Source organism: Hyla sarda, chromosome 3 (genome assembly GCF_029499605.1).
Source record: "Hyla sarda isolate aHylSar1 chromosome 3, aHylSar1.hap1, whole genome shotgun sequence".
NCBI lineage: Eukaryota > Metazoa > Chordata > Amphibia > Anura > Hylidae > Hyla > Hyla sarda.
The window spans coordinates 312,749,167-312,774,327 of NC_079191.1; positions in this window are offsets into that span (position 1 = coordinate 312,749,167).

Here is a 25,161-nt window from a genome sequence, read left to right on the forward strand (position 1 = left end):
AATAACTATGTATAAATATATCAGGAGGCCGCACAAAGATCTCTTCCTTGATCTATTTATACCAAGGGCCATATCTATAATAAGTGGGCATCCTCTATGTCTTGAGGAAAGAAGGTTTCTACACCAGCACAGATGGGGTTATTTACTGTAAGAGCAGTGAGACTGTGGAATTATCTCCCGGAGGAGGTGGTCATGGTGAACTCTGTAAAAGAGTTCAAAAGGGGTCTGGATGCATTTTTGGAGAATAATAACATCGCTGATTATGGATACTAGATGTATAGGGACAGAAGGTTGATCCAGGGATTTTTACCTCTAGTATGAGGTATTTTTTGCCTTCCTCTGGATGAAATCAGTAGGGACTCATTAGGGTTATAGGTTAAACTTGATGGACTCTGGTCTTTTTTCAACCTTATGAGCTATGTTACTGGATATAGGGTATAATAATGACAAAATAATAAATAAAATAAACTGTACAGAGGTCAGGGAACTATTAGGGACACAAAGAGAAATGTAAATCACAAACTAGGAAGCACAAAACAGGTAACAGCAATCTGACAAACAGATAAACAAAGCAAAGGCAAGCAGGCCAGGTTAAAACTGTGATAGTGGCAAGGTACAAAATCTTCAGGCAGAAAATAGTCAGGTCATTAAGCCAAATTAAAACATTTAGTTACACAGGAGTTCAAAGTTAAAGACCCAGAGACAAGGAGTAAACCTCTCTTGCAGGCAGGACTGACTAGGGTATAAATAGCTCAGTCTAGGAAGGTGTGGACAGTGAGGCGGAATACCATTGGATCGTCTTACTTGTCTCCAGGCCCAAGCATCATCACAGTAACAAGCAAGACTGGTAGATTGGAGGGATTGGACTACAGTGGTAGATTAGAAGATGCAAAGACAGACAAACCTGTGATAATATTGTATTCTGTTTGGTGATTCTAGGAGAAAATAGCTTCAGACATGATATCAAGTGGAGAATATTACATTTTATATCAGATATATGGGATATAACAGAATTAAATATATATATATATATATATATATATATATATATATATATATATACATATATATATATATATATATATATATATATATATGTAATCTGTGGTCATGTTATGATCGGTCTTATTCATGAAGCCCTAGGGTTAGGGGTTAGCATTGGAAGCAAAACATTAACTACTTATCTGCATAATTTGTTTTAACTGCTTCATGAAAAATAATTTTATAGTTTAGAATCAGAAAACATCAAGTCTTTCAACATTTTATCCTTCACAATTACTGCTCTAGGTCTCAAAGTTGTGTTTCCTGTAAATTCTCCTTTTAGCAACTCTGTAAAGGTGATAAAGCCTGAAATGAACCACTAAACAGGTGGTAATTATGAATGACACAATGATAGTCTGGGCTGGGAAAAAGACACTTAACAGCCTAGCAGGAGACATTCTTTTCCTGCCAATTATAGTCCACTACCATTACCAATTTAGAACGGATTGAGAAATAATTGATTTGTTAAGCAACACATAAACAACTTGCATTTTAAGTGAGAGCTGGAAATAGCTTTAAACTTAAATTAAATGTAAAGGTCTTTTACTGCATATCTTTACAAAAAATAAATACAAAAATTGTGATTTTTGTAAAGTTTTAAATAATTCTTGATTACATTTTTTTTAATTTTTTTTTAAAGGGGTGCTCCAGTGGAAAACTTTTTTTTTAAATAAACTGGTGCCAGAAAGTTAAACAGATTAAAGGAGTTCTTCAGTGGAAAACTTTTTTTTAAAATAAACTGGTGCCAGAAAGTTAAACAGACTTGTAAATTACTTCTATTTAAAAATCTTAATCCTTCCTATCAGCTGCTGTATACAACAGATGAAGTTACTTTCTTTTTGAATTTATTTTCTGTCTGACCACAGTGCTCCCTGCTGGCATCTCTGTCCATGTCAGGAACTGTCTGGAGCAGAATAGGTTTGCTATAGGGATTTTCTCCTGCTCTAAACAGTTCCTGACATGGACAGAGGTGTCAGCAGAGAGCACTGTGGTCAGACAGAAAATAAACTCAACTGGAAGGATTAAGATTTTTAAATAGAAGTAATTTACAAATCTGTAAAGGAAAACAGTCATCCTATTCACCCACACTAAACCCAATACACCATATTATAGCGTGGGTGAACAGGAGACCAATGTGGGGTCTCTGTCTAATATACAAACCTTCTGTCCGGTGCCTGGTCCCTCTGAAGATCCTCTTCTATCTTCGCTGAAATGCACACTAGATGCGGGCCCAATGGCTGAATTTGAACATTCATGTGAATGTTCCCTGGTCACGTGAGCGCTTGTGACTAGCGTGACTAATGGGCATGAATATTCAAATTCAGCTGGCGGGCCAGCCTCCAGCATTAAATTCAGTGAAGATAGAAGCGGATCTAGAGAAGGACTGGGCACCGGACTGAAGGTTTGTATATTAGTCAGAGGCCCCGCATCGGTCTCCTGTTCACCCACACTATAACCTGGTGTATTGGGCTAAGTGTGGGTGAAAAGGATGACCGTTTTCCCTCTAACTTTTTTGCACCACTTGATTTGAAAAGACTAAATTCCACCGGAGTACTCTTTAAATATATATTTAAATGCACCAAATGTCACAGTAATAATCTGCATGATTTTTTTTTTTTTAAAGTTATCATGACATAGTCATACCATAGAATACAGACAAAGAATAAGTCAGCCAGCACTTTAGTTGATACCAAACTATTATATGGACCTGGCCTACAGGTGCACGCTACTAGGCTAGATATACAGCAACAGAAGAATGCAGCAGCACACTGCCAGCACAAGGATATAGGTGAAACATGAATATGCAGTTAAAACATGGAGAGCTCTACAGCTATGGTGTAATAGATGCAAATGTGAAACTATGAAATAGTGAGGCACTTAGCTCGCAAATTTGTCTCCGCCGGCGGTCAAATAGCTTGGACCGTCCCACCGCGATAAGGTGGCCTCATTGGGACGGACCCTACACTGGGAATATGCCTCTGTGTGAACAATTCAGTAAGCATGGCAGGGTCTGGAACATCCAAGACACCTTGTGTTTGTATATAAGGTGTCTTGGATGTTCCAGACCCTGCTATGCTTACTGAATTGTTCACACAGAGGCATATTCACAGTATATGGTCCGTCCCAATGAGGCCACCTTATCGCGGTTGGACGGTCCAAGCTATTTGACCGCCGGCGGAGACAAATTTGCGAGGTAAGTGCCTCACTATTTCATTGTTTCACATTTGCATCTATTACACCATAGCTGTAGAGCTCTCCATGTTTTAACTGCATATTCATGTTTCACCTATATCCTTGTGCTGGCAGTGTGCTGCTGCATTCTTCTGTTGCTGTATATCTAGCCTAGTAGCGTGCACCTGTAGGCCAGGTCCATATAATAGTTTGGTATCAACTAAAGTGCTGGCTGACTTATTCTTTGTCTGTATTGCACACACGGGGGAGTGGCTACCTCCATGTTGGCCTTGCACCCCACCCACCTCTATCAGGTGTGTATATAAGGTGTCTTGGATGTTACAGACCCTGCCATGCTTACTGAATTGTTCACACAGAGGCATATTCACAGTGTAGGGTCCGTCCCAATGAGGCCACCTTATCGCAGTGGGACGGTCCAAGCTATTTGACCGCCGGCGGAGACAAATTTGCAAGCTAAGTGCCTCACTATTTCATAGTTTCACATTTGCATCTATTACACCATAGCTGTAGAGCTCTCCATGTTTTAACTGCATATTCATGTTTCACCTATATCCTTGTGCTGGCAGTGTGCTGCTGCATTCTTCATACCATAGAATATATTTGGCTTTAGAGTAATACATAAATTTAGGTGCACTACTGTGGTAGATTTTAAACAGTGACAGATGGCTTACCCTCTAACTGATGTTAAAATTGAGACAGTAGCCAGTATATCCTTATATGAAGGACATACCTGAGCCCGAACAACAACGCCAAGGTTTCTCAAGTGGCACGGGACCTAACTCTAAACCTATCTGTGCCGTATGAGCACCTCCTGATTTTGGAGACCATGTTTTTTCTTCTTGTTGTTTAAATCTTATATTTGGAGGTGTATAAATTCCACATTTAATGCGCCTTGATCACTTTCTAGGCAGCATTAAGGTTCACCTGTGAGGCCGGAAACACATTAGCCAACTTGGGTGGGGCTTACAGCCTGCCCCCTTCCTCCCATTGTATGTGTACCCATGTGCATGTGTACTGGAGGTAACTGGGAGCAGGCTCTGAGTCGGACCTAACGCTGCTGTAATTGCCCACTGGCCCCTGGTATTGCCCATATGGCACAGGTAGGTTTAATGTTAGGTCCCGTGCCACTTGAGAAACCTTGGTGTTGGTGTGTTGGCTCAGGTATGTCCTTCATATAAGGATATACTGGCTAATGTCTCAATTTTAACATAAGTTTGAGGGTTAGCCATATGTCACTGTTTACATCTACCACAGTAGTGCACCTAAATGTATGCATTACTCTATATGTTACACATCCACACCTTTCATCTGGTGTAGGATGCCATTGTGGCACTTGTGGTCTTCTGCAGGAATCCCCCATTGTATGCATTTTATGCTGGGGATTGCCACTAGAAACAGACTACAAGGGCAGGATCTGCTCCCCCAGTATATATGCACAACTGCATTTGGCGTTGACCACCTCCTGCTTTTTAAGACCACGTTTTTTCTTCTTGATATTTGGCTTTAGGAAATTGTATGAACTTGTCGGGCTTTCCATATACAGTGTTTATTTGTATTTCTTTGCACCTGTCACCTTATATAATTATTATAAAAGACTACAAATCCTTATGACAGGATCACTAATACCCTTTCTATTATTCCCACCCTAAAACATCACTTTTATTGGTATATTTATTGTAATAATAGGTACAATTCAAAATTTAAAAAGACCAGTGTCACCAGTTTAGGAATAGTTATGGTGTGACATAATAACCTTAATTATAGTGGGGCATCTGCCTACCAGCGTACAACACTGATGATATTACATAATGTATAACTGTTGATGGCTGCAGTTCTAACAACAGATATGAAATGTAACTGGTGACACAGGCCACGATCAGACATTAGCCCAGACCGCTGATGAGTCTCTTAGGAGCGAAACATGTCAGGGGAGCTATTTGTCTGAGTTTTTAATAAGCCTGTATTACCAGGTATGTTTTATATCTGTTGTTAGGACTACAGCCATCAACAGTTCTACAAATAAAATCAAACCTTTATAAATTCAATTTCATTATAACCGTATGGACCTAAAAATTTAAGATAATGTGTAATTTTTCTCGAAAAGTGCACTGTGTAGACACAGAAGCCCCCAACAGTTACAAAATGATGTTTTATTTTCAATTTCAACCCCACAAATATTTTTTTTCTGTTTCGCTGTAGATTTTGTGGTAAAAAGATTAACCCGGGCAGTTGCCCAGGGCCCCCATCCAAAAGGGGGCCACTGAAAAGCTTTAGGACATTACTAACACTACTGCATTTTGCACAAAATCGGGGTAAAATTGCAACATTTTTGATGCAATTTTTAGCAAATCCCGGCAAAATACAGTAGTGTTAGTATAGTCCTAAAGCTGTCTGGACTGCATAGAGTCCGTAGATAGCCCTAATAGATTTACTATGGACTGCCTAGGACCTGCGATTAATTCTATAGACTAGGACTCCTGATGATGTCATTGCAGGTCTTGGAAGATCCATAGTAAGTCTGTACTGTGTATGCAATGGATAAAAAAGAAGAAGATACTGTATTTTTTGCCATATAAGATGCTCCGGCATATAAGACGCACCCAATTTTAAAGGGTGAAAATCTAGAAAAAAAAGATTTTGAACCTTCAACCTGTGGACCTCCAGATGTTGCAAAACTACAACTCCCAGCAAGCCCGGACAGCCAACGGAGTTGTAGTTTTGCAACATCTAGAGGTCCGCAGGTTGAAGAACACTGGAGGAGGTAATACTCACGTGTCCCCGCCGCTCCGGACCCGTCACCGCTGCCCTGGATGTCGCCCTCCATCGCTGTCACCGCGTTCCTGGGGTGTCCCCGTGGCTCCGGAACGTCTCTGCTGCCGGGTATCCTCGCTCTCTGTCTTCGCCATCACATCACTACGACGACGTGATGACGACGAAGGAGAGCGCCGGCCATGCAGGGGATCCCGGCACGGAGCAGACACCGAGGAGGCAGGTATGGTCCCTCCCGGTGTCCTGTAAGCTGTTCGGGACGCCGTGATTTCACCGCGGAGGTCCCGAACAGCCCGACTGAGCAGCCGGGTTAGTGTCACTTTGATCGCCGCGTCTGAAGGGTTAATACAGCGCATCACCGCGATCGGTGATGTCCTGTATTAGCCGTGGGTCCTGGTCGTTGATGGCCGCAGCGACCGCCACGATAGGACATGTTTTAATGTGTATTTGCTGCATAAGACGCACCAACTTTCCCCCCCAAAAAATACGGTAATAGGGAAAAGTAGGGAGGGGGGATAAATATTCAATTCCAGCTCATATATCACTGCCTACTCAGTGTGGATCCACTAACAGATATTGTCGGGGTGATTTGGGATTTATTTTTCCATCCACAGACCCATATGGGGCTTGTTATTTATTTTTTTTTTTTGCACCATCAATTGTATTTTGTAATAACACCTTTCATTCTACCATAAAATGTAAAACGCAAGCAAAAAATATTATTTTGTAGGGAAATTGAGAAGAAAACTTCAATTTAGCTAATTTTGGAGGATTTTTGTTTTCATGTAGTGCACTTTATGGTAAAACTGACATGTTCTTTTTATTCTGTGGGTCAATACAATTAAAGTGATCCCCATATTACATGCTATTCTATTGTTGTACTGCTTTTAAAACTCTTTAACAAAATAAGTTTGTTTAAAATTGTCCTATTCTGACCCTTTAAGTTTCTTATTTTTCCGCATACAGGGCTGTATGGGGTAATTTTTTTGCGCCATGATCTGGTGGGCATTATTACACAGTAAGAGGTGCAAAAGGGGAATTTGTATAGTGTGGGGCATTAAGGGGAAAACTATTAGAGTGTGAAGAATAAAATGTACGCTTTTACTGACAGGCAGCACTGAGAAGATCACTGTTATAATATATGTGGGCGCTATTACTGACAGGCAGCACTCAGAAGATCACTGTTTTAATATATGTGGGCGCTATTACTGACAGGCAGCACCGAGAAGATCACTGTTATAGTAAATGTGGGCCCATTGAATTTAACAGGATTCTGCCGCACTGTTCACATGGCGAAATTTCCGTGCCAGATGTTTCCAGCATGGAAATTCCATTTCCTGTGTCCGCACAAAGAATGAACATGTGCTTTCTTTGTGCAGAGTCTGCACAGAGTGCATAGCTGTCTATAAGATGGCACATTACTGTGCGGTCCTAGCGCCGGCATATTATGTCGGTGCCCCGCAGTTTGTAGGATATCCCCATGAAGATTCTCGTGTGGACATTCCGTCATGTGAACACAGTCTTATAGTATATGAGGGCGCTGATAGGTAGCATTGAGAAGATCACTGTTTATCTGTTTGTGGTGACCATTACAAGAACAAGGATACAGTATTAGGCTTAGTTTCCACTTTTTTTTTTTATGCCTAAAAAAACGCCAGCAAAAATACCAGAAAAACTGCAACATTTTTTTCCTGTGTTTTGGTAGTTTTTCTAACAATTTTTCAGGTGTGTTTTTCACTGCCTTCAAGTACCACTCTGTGGGTCGGATGTTGAGCACCTTGTCCACAGAGTGTAAGGAGGTGAGTAGTAATGTACAGTGTACCCGTGTATACTATACAGGAGCCAGGAATCCCGTCACCAGACTGACAGGACTCCCTGCTCCAATAGCCCCTTTGGGCGGTATACACTATATACAGCTATCTATAGATAGCTGTTTATAGTGTATACAGAATACAAAGTCCACTTACCTCCCTCGCTCCTGTCATCGCTGGGTCTGTGTAGCCCCGCCGCTAGTGATGACATCCTTAGGGGTACGGAGCTACAGATGAGAGGCAGAGTGGTAAGTGTGAGGCTCTGTTCACATTGTACGTTTTGTATAATGTTAACAGACCCTTCTGCCAGTGTCTTCCCAGACAGGGAGACTCCAGCTGTTGCAAAACTACAACTCCCAGCATCCCCAGACAGCCAAAGGCTAGGCAGTAAAAGGCTGGCATTATTTAGGCTGGGGAGGGCCAGTAACAATGGTCCTCGCCCACCACGGTAATGTCAGGCTGTTGCTGCTTGGTTGGTATCTGGCTGAGAATAAAATAAGGGGACCCTTATGCATTTAAAAAAAAAAATGTTTAGCCTTTATTGAATGAAGGAAAAAGGGACTAACAATTGCAATGACATAGCCAAAGTAAATAATATCACTCATATCAAGAAGAGATATCAGAATGTGGCTCGCAGGCCATCCAAGAATCATGAAAGAAGATAAGGCAAACATGGTAATACAATACCAAGCACCAGTGGAAGTGTATGCAGTCATGAAAACCGAAGCTAAAGAATTGGATAGAGCATAGTCCCAATACAGATGTCTAAGAAAAGGTGCTCCGGTTAGGATGCATTCAGGCAGACCGCTTGACTAGTATGATCTCGGATTCTGGGCAATCCTAGACTAGGAGTGGATTAACTTTAAGAGCAAAAGAATAAACTCAACCTATGGTAATAACATAGAGACATCACAAACATTGGGAAACAAATGAACCAATATGCAAGACTCACATCCATGAATGGGAATGCAGCCGATGTCCAGAGTCCACCTTGAGATATCTCTTCTGTCATTGCAAAGGAGTATCACATATATAGATAAAAGGGTGAAAACAAGTCACACTGTGTCAGCAGAAAGAATCATGGCACCCTTAGTGCTCCAAGTGAGCCCACCAGTGGTGTACCACTGTGTAAAAGAAAAGGGTCTTACTGTAGACACAATTTCAGAGGAGGAATAATGCCTTACCAGGAACCGCCTCCACTTGTGGAAAAATTTCTTAGCTCTTATTTCTTTGCTACGGAGTGCATCTCTTATCTCTATAGTAAATAAGTGTTTCAGAGCCTCAATTAAATGTGCCAGAGAGGGAGGAGATGCTGATAGCCATTCCCGTAACAATTGTAATTTAGTTAGGATAATGATCGTATGGGCAATCGGAGGCAGATGAGTATAGGAAAAACTTTCTCTAGATCCTGATATTTTAATATGGAAGAGTGCCTTGTAAGGGCCTAAAGGAGATTTATATAAAAAAAGAGTGGAGAATCACAAGGTGGGTTGGCGTGTGAGCGTGTCTTTTGCACCTTACCGTGTAGCGTTGTGCTGAGAGCACAACACCTTGATGAGCTTGTGTTCTCGCTGGGGTTTGTAGTTGAAAGTACGGGCGGCAGCCTGGGCGTCCTTCACCGTGACCTCCAGATCGTGGTGCAGCAATAGTGAGAGGAGAACCAAAAAAGTAGGACTTGCTTGGCCCTTGGCGCCTATTCCCCAAACATCAATTCCAGACGATAGTAGTTCATTAAAACAACTGGCCTCTATTGGCACAAAAGAAGGGTGCAACACATTGGTTTCGAACCCGAACCGGGTTCTTCATCAGGCGGTGGTTGTTACAAGAGCATATTCCCGCTCATTTAAATATGCACTTGTGGAACGGCACAGAACTGCTGCCGGGTCACCGGATCACGGTAATTAACACACTTTGGAAAAAATTTTATATAAGGAAATTAACAAACATGAAAACTTATAGTATGTATAGCAGTATTATACACAGAAATGGTATCACACCTTTAAACTAATTGTATTAGTTCTTAAAACCTCGTCCCTCCTAGGAGGCGCAGATGTCTCACATAAAAATGGGCTGCGGCCAGGCTGCAGACATTAAATCAAATGAAAGGGATAGTGGTAGTCTCCGCAGGTTGGTGCGGCAAGTTTGTGATATTCATATTAGGTATTGGAACCTTGTAACTTCTAAGAGGCGCTGAGGTCTCATGTATGAGTGCCCACTGCTGACAGGCTGTGGACCCGTGCGGCGCCGCATGCGCTGTCGCTGCATGCTGAGGGTATTTCTTTGGAGTTACCCCGGCAAACATGCATAAAGTGGAACCCGCCGGAACAGTTATGTGTAATAGTAGTTAGGTCCGGGGAGAAGGAAATAGTCACGCTGGATAAACCATTAGAGGAGAATGTCTTGGTTTCTTTATATAGGAGCGGTGTGGACTATCTTGATACAGGTAAGTGGATGGTAGGGTATCCCATGTTTTGGAGCAGGATAATTATATCTTGGGTATGTTCCTTGGGTATGAGGGATGGGTATGCCGGTGTGAATATGGATATTGTAATTATATCACTCCCGGCGTGTCTCCATGATCCGGACCGAAATTGTAGCCGCAGCGGGTATGAAGCATATGACGGGTGGTCCAATCGATGGTTATAAGCAGTAGTCACTTGTTATACCCTGGTTAAATAGCTAGCTTAAGCTATTAAGTGGACATAGAATCTAGGACAAGTGTTGATATTGTTTGTAATACATTGTTACAATTGTGATAGACACTTGTGGTAACGGGTTATATAATAGTTTAGACTAGAATCCAGTAAGTTACTAAATGCCCCACTGATCTGCATAGCATCCAACCCGCATCTAGCCATCTCCAACTAACGTTATCGAACACTTTTTCTGCATCAAGGGTTAGAAGTGCAGGGCATCCCGGAAAGCCAGGGCGGTGATGAACAATATCCAGAACAGCGAGCACCGTCCACAAATTCATAACTGCGGACCTGTTTTTAAGATGTGGCATAATGAGTGAAATCGGTCTGTACGACCCTTGGTCCAACGGATCCTTATTCGGCTTAGGTATGACTCTTACATAAGACATTGATGCAGAGGCCAGCAAGCTCTGGTTTTGTAGTATCTGCTTGTACAGACCTGAAAGCGTACCAGAGACTTGGTCTCGGAGGAAAACTCTCCTGTCAACCCATCAAGTCCGGGAGCTTTTGAGTTCTTGAGACGTTTAATGGTGTGTCCAACCAGATCAGGTTAATGGGGGCATTCAAGAGCTCTACATGTTCAGCGCTCCTATGCGGTAAGGTCACTTTATTAAGTAGGGTGTCTATGGGAAGTGTGGAAGAGGACGTATCCGAGTAGAAATCTGCATAATATTTCCCCATGTAGTCTGCTATGTGTTTAGAGTTGGTAAGAAGGGCACCTCCCACAGTTCTGAGGGACATTATAGAAGCCGAGGAGTTCTGGCCCCTAGCCAAGGAGGCCAGGAGATGTCCTGATTTGTTACCAAATCTATGTAATAGCGCTTGGAATCCCATGTGGTAATACTTTTCCCTCTTGGCCAGCCAATCATCAAATTCACTCTTTGCCTTGCTCCAATTTTGTTTATTAGTGGGAGTAGGATCAGTGAGGAAAATAGTGTACGCCTTTCTCAGAGATTCACTAGCAGCAGCATATTTGGAAGCCAAGACTCGCTTTTTGCCCGCTACATGGGAAATAATAAATACGTCCTCTCAGCACCGCCTTGGCAGTGACCCAAAGTAGGGCCGGGTCATTGATATGCTCAGCACTATGCGACACATACTCCAACCACCAACCTCTCAGAAGAGTGGCAAACGAGTCATCCTGATACAGGGCAGCAGGGAAACGCCATAATATATCCGTACCGTGCAGATGGCGATCAGACGTGTGAAGCACGATGGGAGCGTGATCCGAAATGAGCATGTCCTCAATTTGTGTGTCTAGTACAGAGGAGCCTAAGGAGGAGTGTACGAAAATGTAATCAATACGTGACCAGGAGGATTGTGCGTGGGAGAAAAAGGAGAATTGCCTCTCTGCTGGATTATGAAGCATCCAAGGGTCTATTAAGGAGGCACTCTCCAATAGGGGACAGAGTACTTGGTCATGCCTCGACTCATGTTGGGGAATAGTGCCTGACCTATCCTCTGAAGGGTTCACTACCAAATTAAAGTCTCCACCTATTATTTTCATAGTGACAGAGTCTGTCAGAATCCGTGTTTCTAAAGAAGTGAAAAAGGGTTCATTGGCCACATTGGGTCCATATATGTTATAAATATTATGTGTCCCATTTGGAGACTTCAGTACCATAGAATGTAGTCTGCCCTCCCCATCAGTGTGCGATTGTAAAACTGTATGTCGGAAGTGTTTGCTGATCAAAGTAAAAACCGCAGCTTAGCGGTCCAGAGATGCTGAACCTAAGACTGCACCTACCCATAGTTTATGCATACAGTGAAAATCTGACTGGCAGATGTGTCTCCTGTAATAGAGCAATATCTACCTTCAATTTGGGTAGGTGCCGTAATACCATCATACGTTTCTGGGGGGAACGTAGCCCCTTAACTTTCCAGGATACTACTCTCATATAGGTAATCTAACAGTGTGTGGAGTTACCTCATAAGAGCTCAAGTCGGAAGAGTGTAGCCAGGGACTCTGGGCATCGGCTGCTGATATAGAGGGAGACAAAAAACAAATAGCATGAGATACTAAATACAACAAACAAAGATTAAACAGTCTACGGAAAATGTAAAACTCAAAAGGAAAAAGGCGTGTCTCAAAACACCACCTAGAGCACATGACTTATCTTATTTTGGGGAGAGTACAGACTCCCGCCCATGCAACAAACATGTCTGCAAGAGCAGGAATGCGAGTGGAACAGGTAAGCGAGTGCCTAGCAGTACAGGGTCATCTGGCCCTGCCACTAAAACCTGAAAACCAGAGGTAGGGGTGAGGATGGGGGCGGGGAGGAGGGAGGAAGGGGGTGAGGCAGGAGAGGGAAGACATGGAAGGGAAGGGCGGGAAGGGGGGGGGAGGGAAAGGTAAGGGAAAGTGGAAAGGAATGAGGGAGGGAGAGAGAAAGGATCATTAGTGGGGGAATGGGGGGGAGGGAACCGTAAGTAAGTGATTCTTACATGTTATCTTAATCTCATGGAGTCGTTCAGGGGTGGGCATAGTATGATAAATGTGTGCATAGGGTAATGTCATTGTAACATATCACGTACTCATGTGGAACTTCAAAACATAAATGACATTCCCCATGATCAAAGACACAATAGGATTGTTGTATGTCTCTGGACTATAGGGAACAGGAAAGCGTCCAGCACAATACCGACTAGTAAACAATGGTTGGGAAAGACATAAAGGCCTACTATCACCGTCCAGAACATCAGGTTGGAGAATTTGGGAAGTGACTATCCTCATCTAGTTGTCGCAGGATAGGTGATGTCTCAGCAGGACGATCAGTGGGGTGTGCAGGAGGCCATTGGAATGGGTGTACTTTAGAAGGTAGATAACCCGGATGGCGTCTGCATCTCTTCTTTTCAGGACTGATGAAGGGGGCCCCCCAAGATCGGGTTTAGAGTAGGGGAACTGTCTTCCATAGGATCCTGGTGGTCTGGTGGGATGCAGAAGAATTCGGCAGCCTCTTAAGGATGGTGAAAGGTACAGGTGGAGCCGTCCGGGGATTGAACATACAGTATAGCAGGGTATTGAAGCCAGAATTTAAGGCCCTTGTTAAATAAGAAGGAGCAGACGGAGCTAAAAGCCTTTCTCTTCTTCGTGACTTCAACAGAGTAGTCGGCAAATAAAACAACCTTAAATCCTCGGATTAACAGTGGGGTCTTGCACACTCTGAAGGTTCGCAGGATTTCCTCCTTGTCATTATAGTCCAAGTAGCGCATAATCACTTGTATCAGGCGAGGATCTGCATGAGAGAGTCTGTCCCCTGACTGCTGTATAGGGGGACCTATCCTGTGAGCTCTTTCCACCCGTCTCCGTTGTGTAAGGCCAAGGGCCTCTGGCAGCTCCGTTTCACAAAGCTGTTGCAGTTGCTGGGGCTTAACAATTTCAGGCAAACCAACCATGCGTAGGTTATTGCATCTGGATCTATTTTCCAGATCTTCAATGCAATCTTTGAGGTAGGCAGTTTCATGCATGACATGTTTAATCGCTGATATGGAGGCAGTAGAGCTGTCTTCCACTTTCTGTACCGTCTACCACTTCTGTAACACACTGGGTAGTTTTAAGCAGATCTGCCGGCAACGTTTGTAGCGTGGCCGAAAGTGTCTCAATCATGGCGGCTTGTAATTCTGGGAACAGGCGCTCTGCCACAGCTGCAGCGTGCAGCTTGAAGTCCACTCCGGAGAAGGTGCCGGATATCTCTCCCCTGGTACCTGAGGAGGGCAGGTCCGATCCATGCTCCGGTGTCAGCTGATACAGGTCCGGGGTTGGCGGAATGGCAGTGTCCATCTCTGACTGTAGATCTGGCATAGCTGTGCTGGCATGGCCACGGCCATGATGAAGCTGGAGTTGTCTGAGGCCCCAGAAGAGCCCCCTGGAATCCTCTGACTTCCCGGCTGTTTGGTAAGGTACCGCTCCATATAAACGATCACGGCACCCTCACCATATCCTCCTGTCCCTCTGGTCACGATTTGGTGCGGGTAGTAACTGCTGGCAAGGTATGTGAAAGTTGCACAGGCGGGAGCTGATGAAAGTGCTTCCTCACCTCCCCGCGCCGGACCGGAAGTCCATGCATTTTTAAAATTTATTTATGGAAAAAAAATAATGGTTTCCCATTCTTCATGTGGTTTATTACCCCTTAAGGACCGGGCGTTTTTCGGTTTTTGCTCTTCAGTTTTTTACTCCTTACCTTTAAAAGATCATAACTCTTTAAATTTTGCACCTAAAAATCTGTATTATGGCTTAGTTTTTGCGCCACCAATTCTAATTTGTAATGATATCAGCCATTTTACCCAAAAATCTATGGTGAAACGGGAAAAAAATTCATTGTGCGACAAAATTGAAAAAATACAGCCATTTTGTAACTTTTGGGGGCTTCCGTTTCTACGTTGTAAATTTTTGGGTAAAAATTACACCTTATCGTTTTTCTCTAGGTCCATACGGTTAAAATGATACCCTACTTGTATAGGTTTGATTTTGTATTACTTCAGAAAAAAATCATAACTACATGCAGGAAAATTTATACGTTTAAAATTGTCATCTTCTGACCCCTATAACTTTTTTATTTTTCTGTGTTTAGGGCGCTATGAGGGTTAATTTTTTGCGCCATGATCTGGAGTTTTTGTCGGTACCATTTTTGCATTGATCTGACTTTTTGATCAATTTTTATTAATCTTTTCATGATATAAAAAGTGACCAAAAATACGCTATTTTGGACTTTGGAATGTTTTTGCGCGTACGCCATTGACCGTGCGGTTTAATTAGTGGTATATTTTTTTAATTCTGACATTTCCACACGCGGCGATACCACATATGTTTATTTTTGTTTTTATTTACACTGTTTTTTTTTTTATTATTGGAAATGCCGGGTGATTCAAACTTTTATTAGGGGAAGGGATAATTCAAAGGGTTAATGATTTTTTTACACTTTTCTTTTGCAATATTATAGCCCCCATAGCTATATATTATAGCCCCCATAACATTGCATTTAATGATCTTTAACAGTGTTCAATGCATCTCCATAGGGATGCAATGATCAGTGTTTTCGGCGATTGATTGCTCAAGCCTGGATCTCAGGCTTGAAGCATTCAATCGGCGATCGGACTGCAGGACGGAAGGTAAGAGACCTTCCTCCTGTAGTACAGCTGTTCGGGATGCCGCATTTTCACCGCAGCGATCCCGAACAGCTCCCTGAGCTAACCGGCTCTTTGAGTGCGCGGCTAAAGGGTTAATAGCGTGCAGCACCGCGATCAGTGCTGCGCGCTATTAGCGACGGGTCCCGGCTTTACTATGACGCCGGGCCCGCCGTGATATGATGCGGGGTCACCGTGGGACCCCGCGTTATATCACGGGAGCAGGACCAAGGACGTACTCATACGTCCTTGGTCCTTAAGGAGTTAAACCCATGAAACAGCATCATAAAATATATGGCTTTCTGTGACCCTGCGGTTTCCTGTGACCCTGCGGTTTCCTGAGACCATACATTTTATGATGCCGTTTTGCACTGGATTTCTCTACGTGTGTCCTTAAGTTGCTAAATGGGGTCACGTTGAGACCCCAAAATTACTGCAGCCACAAATTCATCCAGGATGGAATTACACTGCTCAAAAAAATAAAGGGAACACTAAGATAACACATCCTAGATCTGAATGAATGAACTAATCATATGAAATACTTTCGTCTTTGCATAATTGTATGTGCTGACAACAAAATTACACAAAAATTATGGCCTCCCTACAACTCCCTTTTGATCTACTTGCTTCTCAGCATAATTTTAAAAACTAACAGGTTGTTAATATACAATTTGATCAGAAAGTACAAGCCCACTCACCACGTCATGGTCACCTAGTCAGAGTAGGTCCCTAACCTGACACTGGCGTAGCACCAGGCAGCGACCACTGCCTCCAAGACACCAAGCCCATTATACTGTAGTATAATGTACAGGTAATGGGGTGGCATAGCCCCCTGGCTATGAGGCCTGGTTGCACTTGTGACCTCTGTAGCTACGCCACTTACTTGTAGCATGGCAGAACAGCTTTTTGCTGTCTGGACATGCTGAGATTTGTAGTTTTGCAACAGCTGGAGGCATCCTGGTTGGGAAACACCGACATAGATAGATAAATAGATAGGACATAGGTCAGTGTTTACCAACCAGTGTGTCCCCAGCTGTTGCAAAACTACAACTCCCAGCATGCCCAATCATTTAAAGGGGTATTACAGTGGAAACATTTTTTTTTTTACAAAAAAAAAATGGTGCCATAAAGTTAAACAGAGTTGTAAATTACTTCTATTTAAAAATCTTAATCCTTCCATTACTTATCAGCTGCTGTATACTACAGAGAAAGTTCTTGAATTTGAGTTCTTTGAATTTCTTTTCTGTCTGACCACAGTGCTCTCTGCTGACACCTCTGTCTGTGTCAGGAACTGTCCAGAGCAGAATAGGTTTGCTATGGGGATTTGCTCCAGCTCTGGGCAGTTCCTGACATGGACAGAGGTGTCAGCAGGGAACACTGTGGTCAGGCAGAAAAGAACTATACAACTTACTGTGGAGCATACAGCAGCTGATATGTACTGGAAGGATTAAGATTTTTATATAGAAGTAATTTTAATTCTGTTTATTTTTTGGTACCAGTTTATTTAAAAAAAAATCCACTGGAATATTCTTTTAACCACTTAGGGACCACGGGCGTACAGGTATGCCCTGATGCATTGGTGGGGACCAGACTGGGATGACTGCAGATATCTATCAGCAGGCATCCCGTGCCAATGCCCAGAAGGGTCTTGAATTCACACCGGCGAATTGCGGAGATTCCGGGTCATCGATGACCCAGAAAATACGGGGGATTGGGGTTGTCCAAGACACCGAAGATCCCCCTAAAGGGAAAGGAGTGAGGTGGTAGGGGGGCCACACCACCTATCCCTGTTATTGGTAGATCAGAAGCGACCGACCAATAGCAGATCGGGGGCGGGTGGGGGGGTGAAAGTTCGGTTCCCCCGTTCTGCTCACCCACAGTAGTCCAGGCAGAATGGGGGAACCGATGGTGACCGGTGCTGGAGGTACACTTACCATCTGTGATCGGCGGAGGGCGGCAGAGGACGGCGATGTGGCTCCCTGGTGCGATGATGACTTGCAGCGATTCTGCAGAAGCCGGTGAGTAGTTGCCTAGCAACATCTGGAGGGCTACAGTTTTGAGACCACTATACAGTGGTCTCTAAACTGTGGCCCTTCAGATCTTGTAAAACTAAAACTCCCAGCATGCCCAAACAGCTGTCTCGACATGCTGGGAGTTGTAGTTGTATACCTCCAGCTGTTGCATACAATGGGGATCAAAAGTTTGGGCACCCCAGGTAAAAATTTGTATTAATGTGCATAAAGAAGCCAAGGAAAGATGGAAAAATCTCCAAAAGGCATCAAATTACAGATTAGTATGAAGGAAAAAGGAGGAGGAAAAAACAACGGGGCACTCCCTAGTGTAGTATTTCGAGGATGGAGGGAAAAATGGTGAAAATACCCCCCACCAAACACCCAAGGTGACGTACTGACCTTGAGTGAATGTATGAAGAGGTCAGCGGGGCCTCTGTTTTGTGGTTGAGGGTATGTACTGATGAGGTTGTCAAAGTCTTCTGCTCTCACCCCTATTTTCCTTGTTCCCGAGGGAGACGTACAACAAAGTGATGTAGAGGGTACAAAAAGATCGGGGTTTTTGGAGAGCGCTACTGTATCTCGACGGGAGTTGGAGTGAAACAGAGATCGAGCCAGCACTTACACAGGACTAACTTTTATTGATAAAAGAAGTCAATAAGTAAAACAGGACAATGCGTTTCGGTGCACACTCGTGTCTTCCTCAAGTCCACAAATATAATTTTGTGTAGTCTTGGCTGGGAGCTCCTGCCATGTGTGTTTACAAAGCCCCCATGGTGCCAGAACAATGGACCCCCCTCACATGTGACCCCATTTTTGAAACTAAACCCCTCACATAATGTAATAAGGGGTGCAGTGAGCATTTACGCCCCACAGGTGTCTAACAGATTTTGGAACAGTGGTGCATGAAAATAAAAATGTTATTTTTTATTTGCACAACCCACTGTTCCAAAGATCTGTCAAACGCCAGTGGGGTTTCAATGCTCACTGCACCCCTTATTAAATTCTGTGAGGGGTGTAGTTTCCAAAATAGGGTCACATGTGGGGGGTTTACTGTTTTGGCCCCACAGGGGGCTTTGTAAACGCACATGACCCTGACTTCCATTCCAAACAAATTCTCTCAAAGCTCAATAGCGCTCCTCCTTCTGAGCATTGTAGTGCGCCAGTAGAGCACTTGACGTCCACACATGGGGTATTTCCATACTCAGAAGAAATGGGGTTACAAATTTTGTGGGGCATTTTCTCCTATTACCTCTTGTAAAAAATTTTAATTTGGGTAAAAAACTGCATTTTAGTGAAATTTTTTTTTTCATTTACACATCCAACTTACACATTCACCTGTGGGGTGTTAAGGCTCACTGTACCCCTTGTTATGTTGGGGGATTTAGTTTCCAAAATAGTATGCCATGCGTTTTTTTTGCTGTTCTGGCACCATAGGGGCTTCCTAAATGTGACATGCCCCCCAAAAACCATTTCAGCTAAATCTGCTTTCCAAAAGCCAAATGTGACACCTTCTATTCTGAGCATTGTAGTTCGCCCGCAGAGTATTTTACGTCCTAACATGGGGTATTTCCATACTCAGAAGATAAGGGGATACAAATTTTGGGGGGAAATTTCTCCCATTACCCTTTGTCAATATGGAAAATTTGGGGGGGAAAAAATTCACTTTAGTGAAAACATTTTTTTTTTCATATCCACATCCGACTTTAATGAAAAGCCGTGAAACACCTGTGGGGTGTTAAGGCTTACTGGACCCCTTGAGGGGTGTAGTTTCCAAAATAGTATGCCATGTGTTTTTTTTTTTTTTTTTGCTGTTCTGGCACAAGAGGTGCTTCCTAAATGCGTCATGCTCCCCAAAAACCATTTCAACAAAATTCACTCTCCAAAATCCCATTGTCACTCCTTCCCTTCTGAGCCCTCTACCGCGCCCACCGAACACTTCACATACACATATGAGGCATTTTCTTACTTGAGAGAAATTGCGTTACAAATTTTGGTGGAATTTTTCTCCTATTACACCTTGTAAAAATTCAAAAACTGGGTCTACAAGAAAATGTGAGTGTAAAAAATGAAGATGTTGAATTTTCTCCTTCACTTTGCTGCTATTCCTGTGAAACACCTAAAGGGTTAACAAACTTTCTGAATGTCATTTTGAATGCGTTGAGGGGTGCAGTTTCTATAATGGGGTCATTTATGGAGTGTTTCTAATATGAAGGCGCTGCAAATCCACTTCAAACCTGAACTGGCCCCTGAAAAATTCAGATTTTGAAAATTTTTGGGAAAATTGGTGCTGAACTTTGAAGCCCTCTGATGTCTTCCAAATTTAAAAATATGTCAACTTTATGATGCAAACATAAAGTGAACATATTGTTTATGTGAATCAATATATAATTTATTCGGAATGTCTATTTTCTTTACAAGCAGAGAAAAAATGCTAAATTTTCAATTTTTTCATCAAATCTTTGAATTTATCACCAAGAAAGTATCCAAGTATCGACAAAAATTTACGACTAACATAAAGTAAAATATGTCACAAAAAATACATCTTGGAATCAGAATAAAAAGTAAAAGCATCCCAGAGTTATTAATACTTAAAGTTACAGTGGTCAAATGTGCAAAAAACGCTCTGATCCTTAACGGGGTACTCCGGTGGAAAACTTTTTTTTTTTATTAAACTGGTGTCAGAAAGGTAAACAGATTTGTAAATTACTTCTATTAAAAAATCTTAATCCTTCCAGTACTTATTAGCTGCTGAATACTACAGAGGAAATTCTTTTCTTTTTGGAACACAGAGCTCTCTACTGACATCATGACTACAGTGCTCTCTGCTGACACCTCTGTCCATTTTAAGAACTGTCCAGAGTAGGAGAAAATCCCCACAGAAAACATATGCTGCTCTGGACTGTTCCTAAAATGGACAGAGATGTCACAGAAAGCATTGTGGTCATGATGTCAGCAGAGAGCACTGTGTTCCAAAAAGAAAAGCCTTTCCTCTGTAGTATTCAGAAGCTAATAAGTGCTGGAAGGATTAAGATTTTTTAATAGAAGTAATTTACAAATCTGTTTAACTTTCTGGCACCAGTTGATTTAAAAGGTGAAAATCGGCTTGGTCCTTAAGGGATTAAAAGTGGACTGAGTTTGGGAGACATTAGCAAATTGAGGTAAATCATTTATCAATATTGTATATTTCAGATAATTATATAATATGCAAACATTTTCCAGAAATAAATTCATAACCATATTGCAATAATGAATACATGTTTTTGTAAAAATAATGCAGTCTTAAAAAAAACATACTGAAAACACTGCTATGGAAACATGCACTGAAAACCTTTTATTAAAGATAAAATGTGACTGCTCATTGACCTAAATATAGCTAAAGACTTTCCTATTTGACTGTTAATCCTATTAATTAAAGTTAGAAACCTTGACGGATGCCTAGTCCATTAAGGAAGAAAAAATAATTAGTAGCTTTTGGATGCTAATGGAAGCAGTGAGTTGGTAAAAGCAGCATTCTCTCTTATAGCAGTGGAGAATCAATTCCTAATATAAATTATGATGCAAATGTAGAAATATAGGTCCGCTCACATGATCCCCAGCACGGCTTGACTCCAACACAAATGGATAGACAGCAGAACAGCCATTGGTAAACAATGTAGACTTTATTCAGAACCAAGTAAAAGCCACGAGGCATGTGGTACAGCCAACATAAAACCTCAACAATGGAGACAGCATGGAACGCATTCCGGGTAAGACCCTCGTCTAAACGAAGGGCCTTACTTGAAACGCGTCCGCGCTATCTCCATTGTTGCTGTATTATGCTGGCTGTACCGCATGCCTTGCAGCTTTTACTTGGTTCTGAATAAATTCTACATTGTTTACTACTGCCTGTTCTGCTGTTTATCCATAAATTATGATGATTTAATTACCATTATCATTTCCAAAATAATGAAGCATGTAGTTCATTATTTACCATTATGGCAGGGAGTAGTGGAAATAGAAAGAACACTATTACCTTTTTGCTGCTTTCTATACTAAGCAGTTGTTCTTCATGCATGTTAAATGTTATGCCCTTTGTATGCCAAAGCAGTTGCAAAATTTGCATTGGCTCTCATGAAAAAGAAAAAGTATATATATTTTTTTATACAGATTTATAAAAAAAATAACCTAGATGACTACAGTTAATCTAATTGCTTCCATGGCATTTCAATGTACAATAGACACTATTTTGGGTCTGATACATGTGAGCGTTGAGAAGAATTCTTGGCGTATCTGTAAATATTGGGGGAGATTTCTAAAATCCTGTGTAGAGGAAGAGTGGTGCAGATTTCCATAGCAATTAGATTGCTTCTTTCATTTTTCAAAGGATTTTTAAACGTCATGGAGGGGAAGGCTTCCTGACCTATGACATACATGTACGTCATGTGGATAGCGGGCACCATTACCAACATTGCGCTGAACTGATGGGGACTATGAGGAAAATTCTGTCACAGTGACACAATGATCTGTGGTGTTTGGGGCTTTAAAACACAGCACCAATCAAGACTAATGTTTACATTAGGCGGTTCCTATAGATTTGGCTGCGATTGGTCGGTCTATGGCAAACAGCAAATCACAACCAAAGTAGCACATTTTAATACTAAACAATGCTCCCCCCCCCCATTTTTGTCTGTGTGTCCTCACCCATGTCTCCTGTGTCCCTTACCAGAATCGTTGGTTGGATCTGTGGTGAGCTGTGGTTGCCTGCTGTTTTTCTGCTGTACGATATTCTTCACTTCCAGGATTAAAGAGCAGTAATTTTTTTCTTTCTCTGCTGTATCAACTACAATAGCTCCCCTTAGTGTTCTCTGCATTTTATGCTTGGGATTGTAGTGATTTGGTGTGTTTGGAAGAAAAAAAAAGTAAATAATAGATAGGAGTATGGTTCACATTAAAGGCAGGGCGTTAGGGTGACAGAAATTTAGGTTAGGCTCTAGAAGTTGATATCTGTTTTTTTTTTTTTTTATTATCCTTAAAGGGTAGCTCCCACCATCCATTTTTTTTCTTTCTGTCCCTGCCTATTGCCCATCTCTCCCTAACCCCCTCCGTCCCTTTACATTTTTTTTACTATATTAAAATCCCTTTTTGTCTGCCTGGTAGTGTGCTCACTACCAGGCAGACTTCCCCAGCAGGCACCACGTCACTGATGCCTGCTGGGGCCGGCACTTCCGCCCTTAGCTCACTATACAGGGTGCCTCCAGCTGTTTCACCACTACAACTCCCAGCTTGCCCTGACATCTACTGGCTGTCAGGGCATTCTGGGAGTTGTAGTGGTGAAACAGCTGGAGGCACCCTGTGGTGAAAACAATAACTTTGTTTAACCAGCGCAGCAGTGCTACTTCGGGAGCAGCAGCAGCGGCGGCGGCGGTGCTCTCCCGAACCCCGCTCCCAACCCCCATACCTCTAGTGCTGAGCGGCGGCGCTCCCCCGAAACCCGCTCCCCACCCCCATACCTCTAGTCCTGAGCGGCGGCGCTCCCCCGAACCCCGCTTCCCCCACCCCATTCCTCCAGTGGTGAAGACTTACCGGAGGATCAATGAGCTGACTCCGGACAGGGTAACGGGGGCGGGCGGGCGGGGCCGCGCGCAAGGCCAGTGGAGCTGGCCAATGCGTGCAGCCCCAGCTATCAGCGTGCTCGCTCTCACCTGTTTGATTGACAGACGGGAGCGAGCACCGCAGTGACTGGATTTCGACTCATTGCCAGGCTGAAATGAGTCGAAATCCAGTAGTGACGTCACTGCAGAATGCATTCGACCACTAGGAGAGCGACCCCTAGTGGCCGAATTTAAAAGTGATTTTAAACTTGTTTAAAATCACTTTTTTTAATTAAAGTATATTAGAGATATGTTGTAGTACTTAAGTACTACAACATATCAATTTTTAGATTTCATGACAGTGCCCATTTAAATCGCTGTTCATGAGTTAGGTTCCCTTTATAGGCATATGATATGACGCCCATACAATCTATTAAAATTAACATAGAGTAATTACACTTTGGTTCTTATATTACATCACCTCGTCCCACACACACGTAAAATTACTACATACACCCCACCATCAAAGTTTCAAACACCTGCTAAAAAACTGTCCCGAACAACCCAGTCATCACAATGGGTGTACTGTTAAGGAAGCCTACGAGCTTCTGGCCTCTGACACTGAGACGGCCAGTGAGGGTAAAGAGAAATATACCACGTTCCTCTTGTCCTCCTACTCCTCCTCTTACTTCTCGAACAAGTAACCTTGTGTGGACCTCAGTCCCTGAAAATTATGAGCCCCAGATACTTGAGTTTGCGGGCAGCTCAGCCATCCAATTAAATGGTCTTAGAGAAATTGACTTTGAGTCTTTTTTTTTCTGAGGATTTGTTCAATATGATGGAGGAGCAGACAATTGATATGCCTAACAATTTTTGACCCAGAATCCCACCTAATTGATTTCTAGATGGACCCCAATAAATTCTATTAAAATTATAGAAGGAGATTTATCATTCTTTTCAAACGTCTGGCTTTTATGACAATTTTTTTTAACTTATTTTTGCTTACATGCGACCTATGTATCAAATAGTGGCACGACCTTGATAAATAAATCACGCATAATCAAAATCCGGGAAACACGCTTACAAAAGCATTTTTTAAAACAGAAAACGTTTCCCTTATGTTAATAGCCAAAGTTCTTGGTCTATCCTTTATTACCAGTAGAGTTGCTAGAGAGTGACGGGGAGGGCGTACCGCATTGGGTGACACCCTGATTGGCCTGCCTGGCACTAAATAGCTGCACTCCAACTATCCCGCAACAACCCATTCACCCTCCTCAGAAAGTTCATCCACCCTCCTCAGCTGCACCATGAATATCCGTACTCTTTGTTTAATTTTGAGCCCCATCTTATCACCTTATTTTTCAGCGCAACTCTGTGCTTTTTTTGCTCCACAAATCATCTGCTGCTTAGAATTGTGTGTAGACTGTATAAAAACCAGTTCACACCATTCTTAACACTCTGTGACAATTTAGGGTTTAATCCCTGTTTTCTTTTTTGTGGTGCTGCACTGTTGTGTCCTGCTACTGTTCACAAATAAATTTTTTCAGCGGACTGTAGTGCATTTGTCTGCCCTCATACGTGCATACCACATACCTACATCAAAGCAGTCTACTATTTTGTATCTGTAACAAGTCTAGATACAGGGAATAGTCCAGGCAAAAGTAATCACCTGCTGGTGTTTTTTTTTTCTGCGTATTGTTGCACATTTTTCTGCCCTCATCAGTGCATACCGAATATGTACATCCAAGTAGTGTACCATTTTGTACCTGTTAATCTGTCAAGGGCCTACATACTGCATATACTCTGACTCAAAAGTCACACAGAAAATGTAGGGCAGGTCTGAATTGACCTGAGAAATCATCAATTTCTGGGATCGTGCAACAATTTTGCAACATTCACAATTAGTAAAACAGTAACCACTGCACAAAGTGCTCTAAATGGGTAC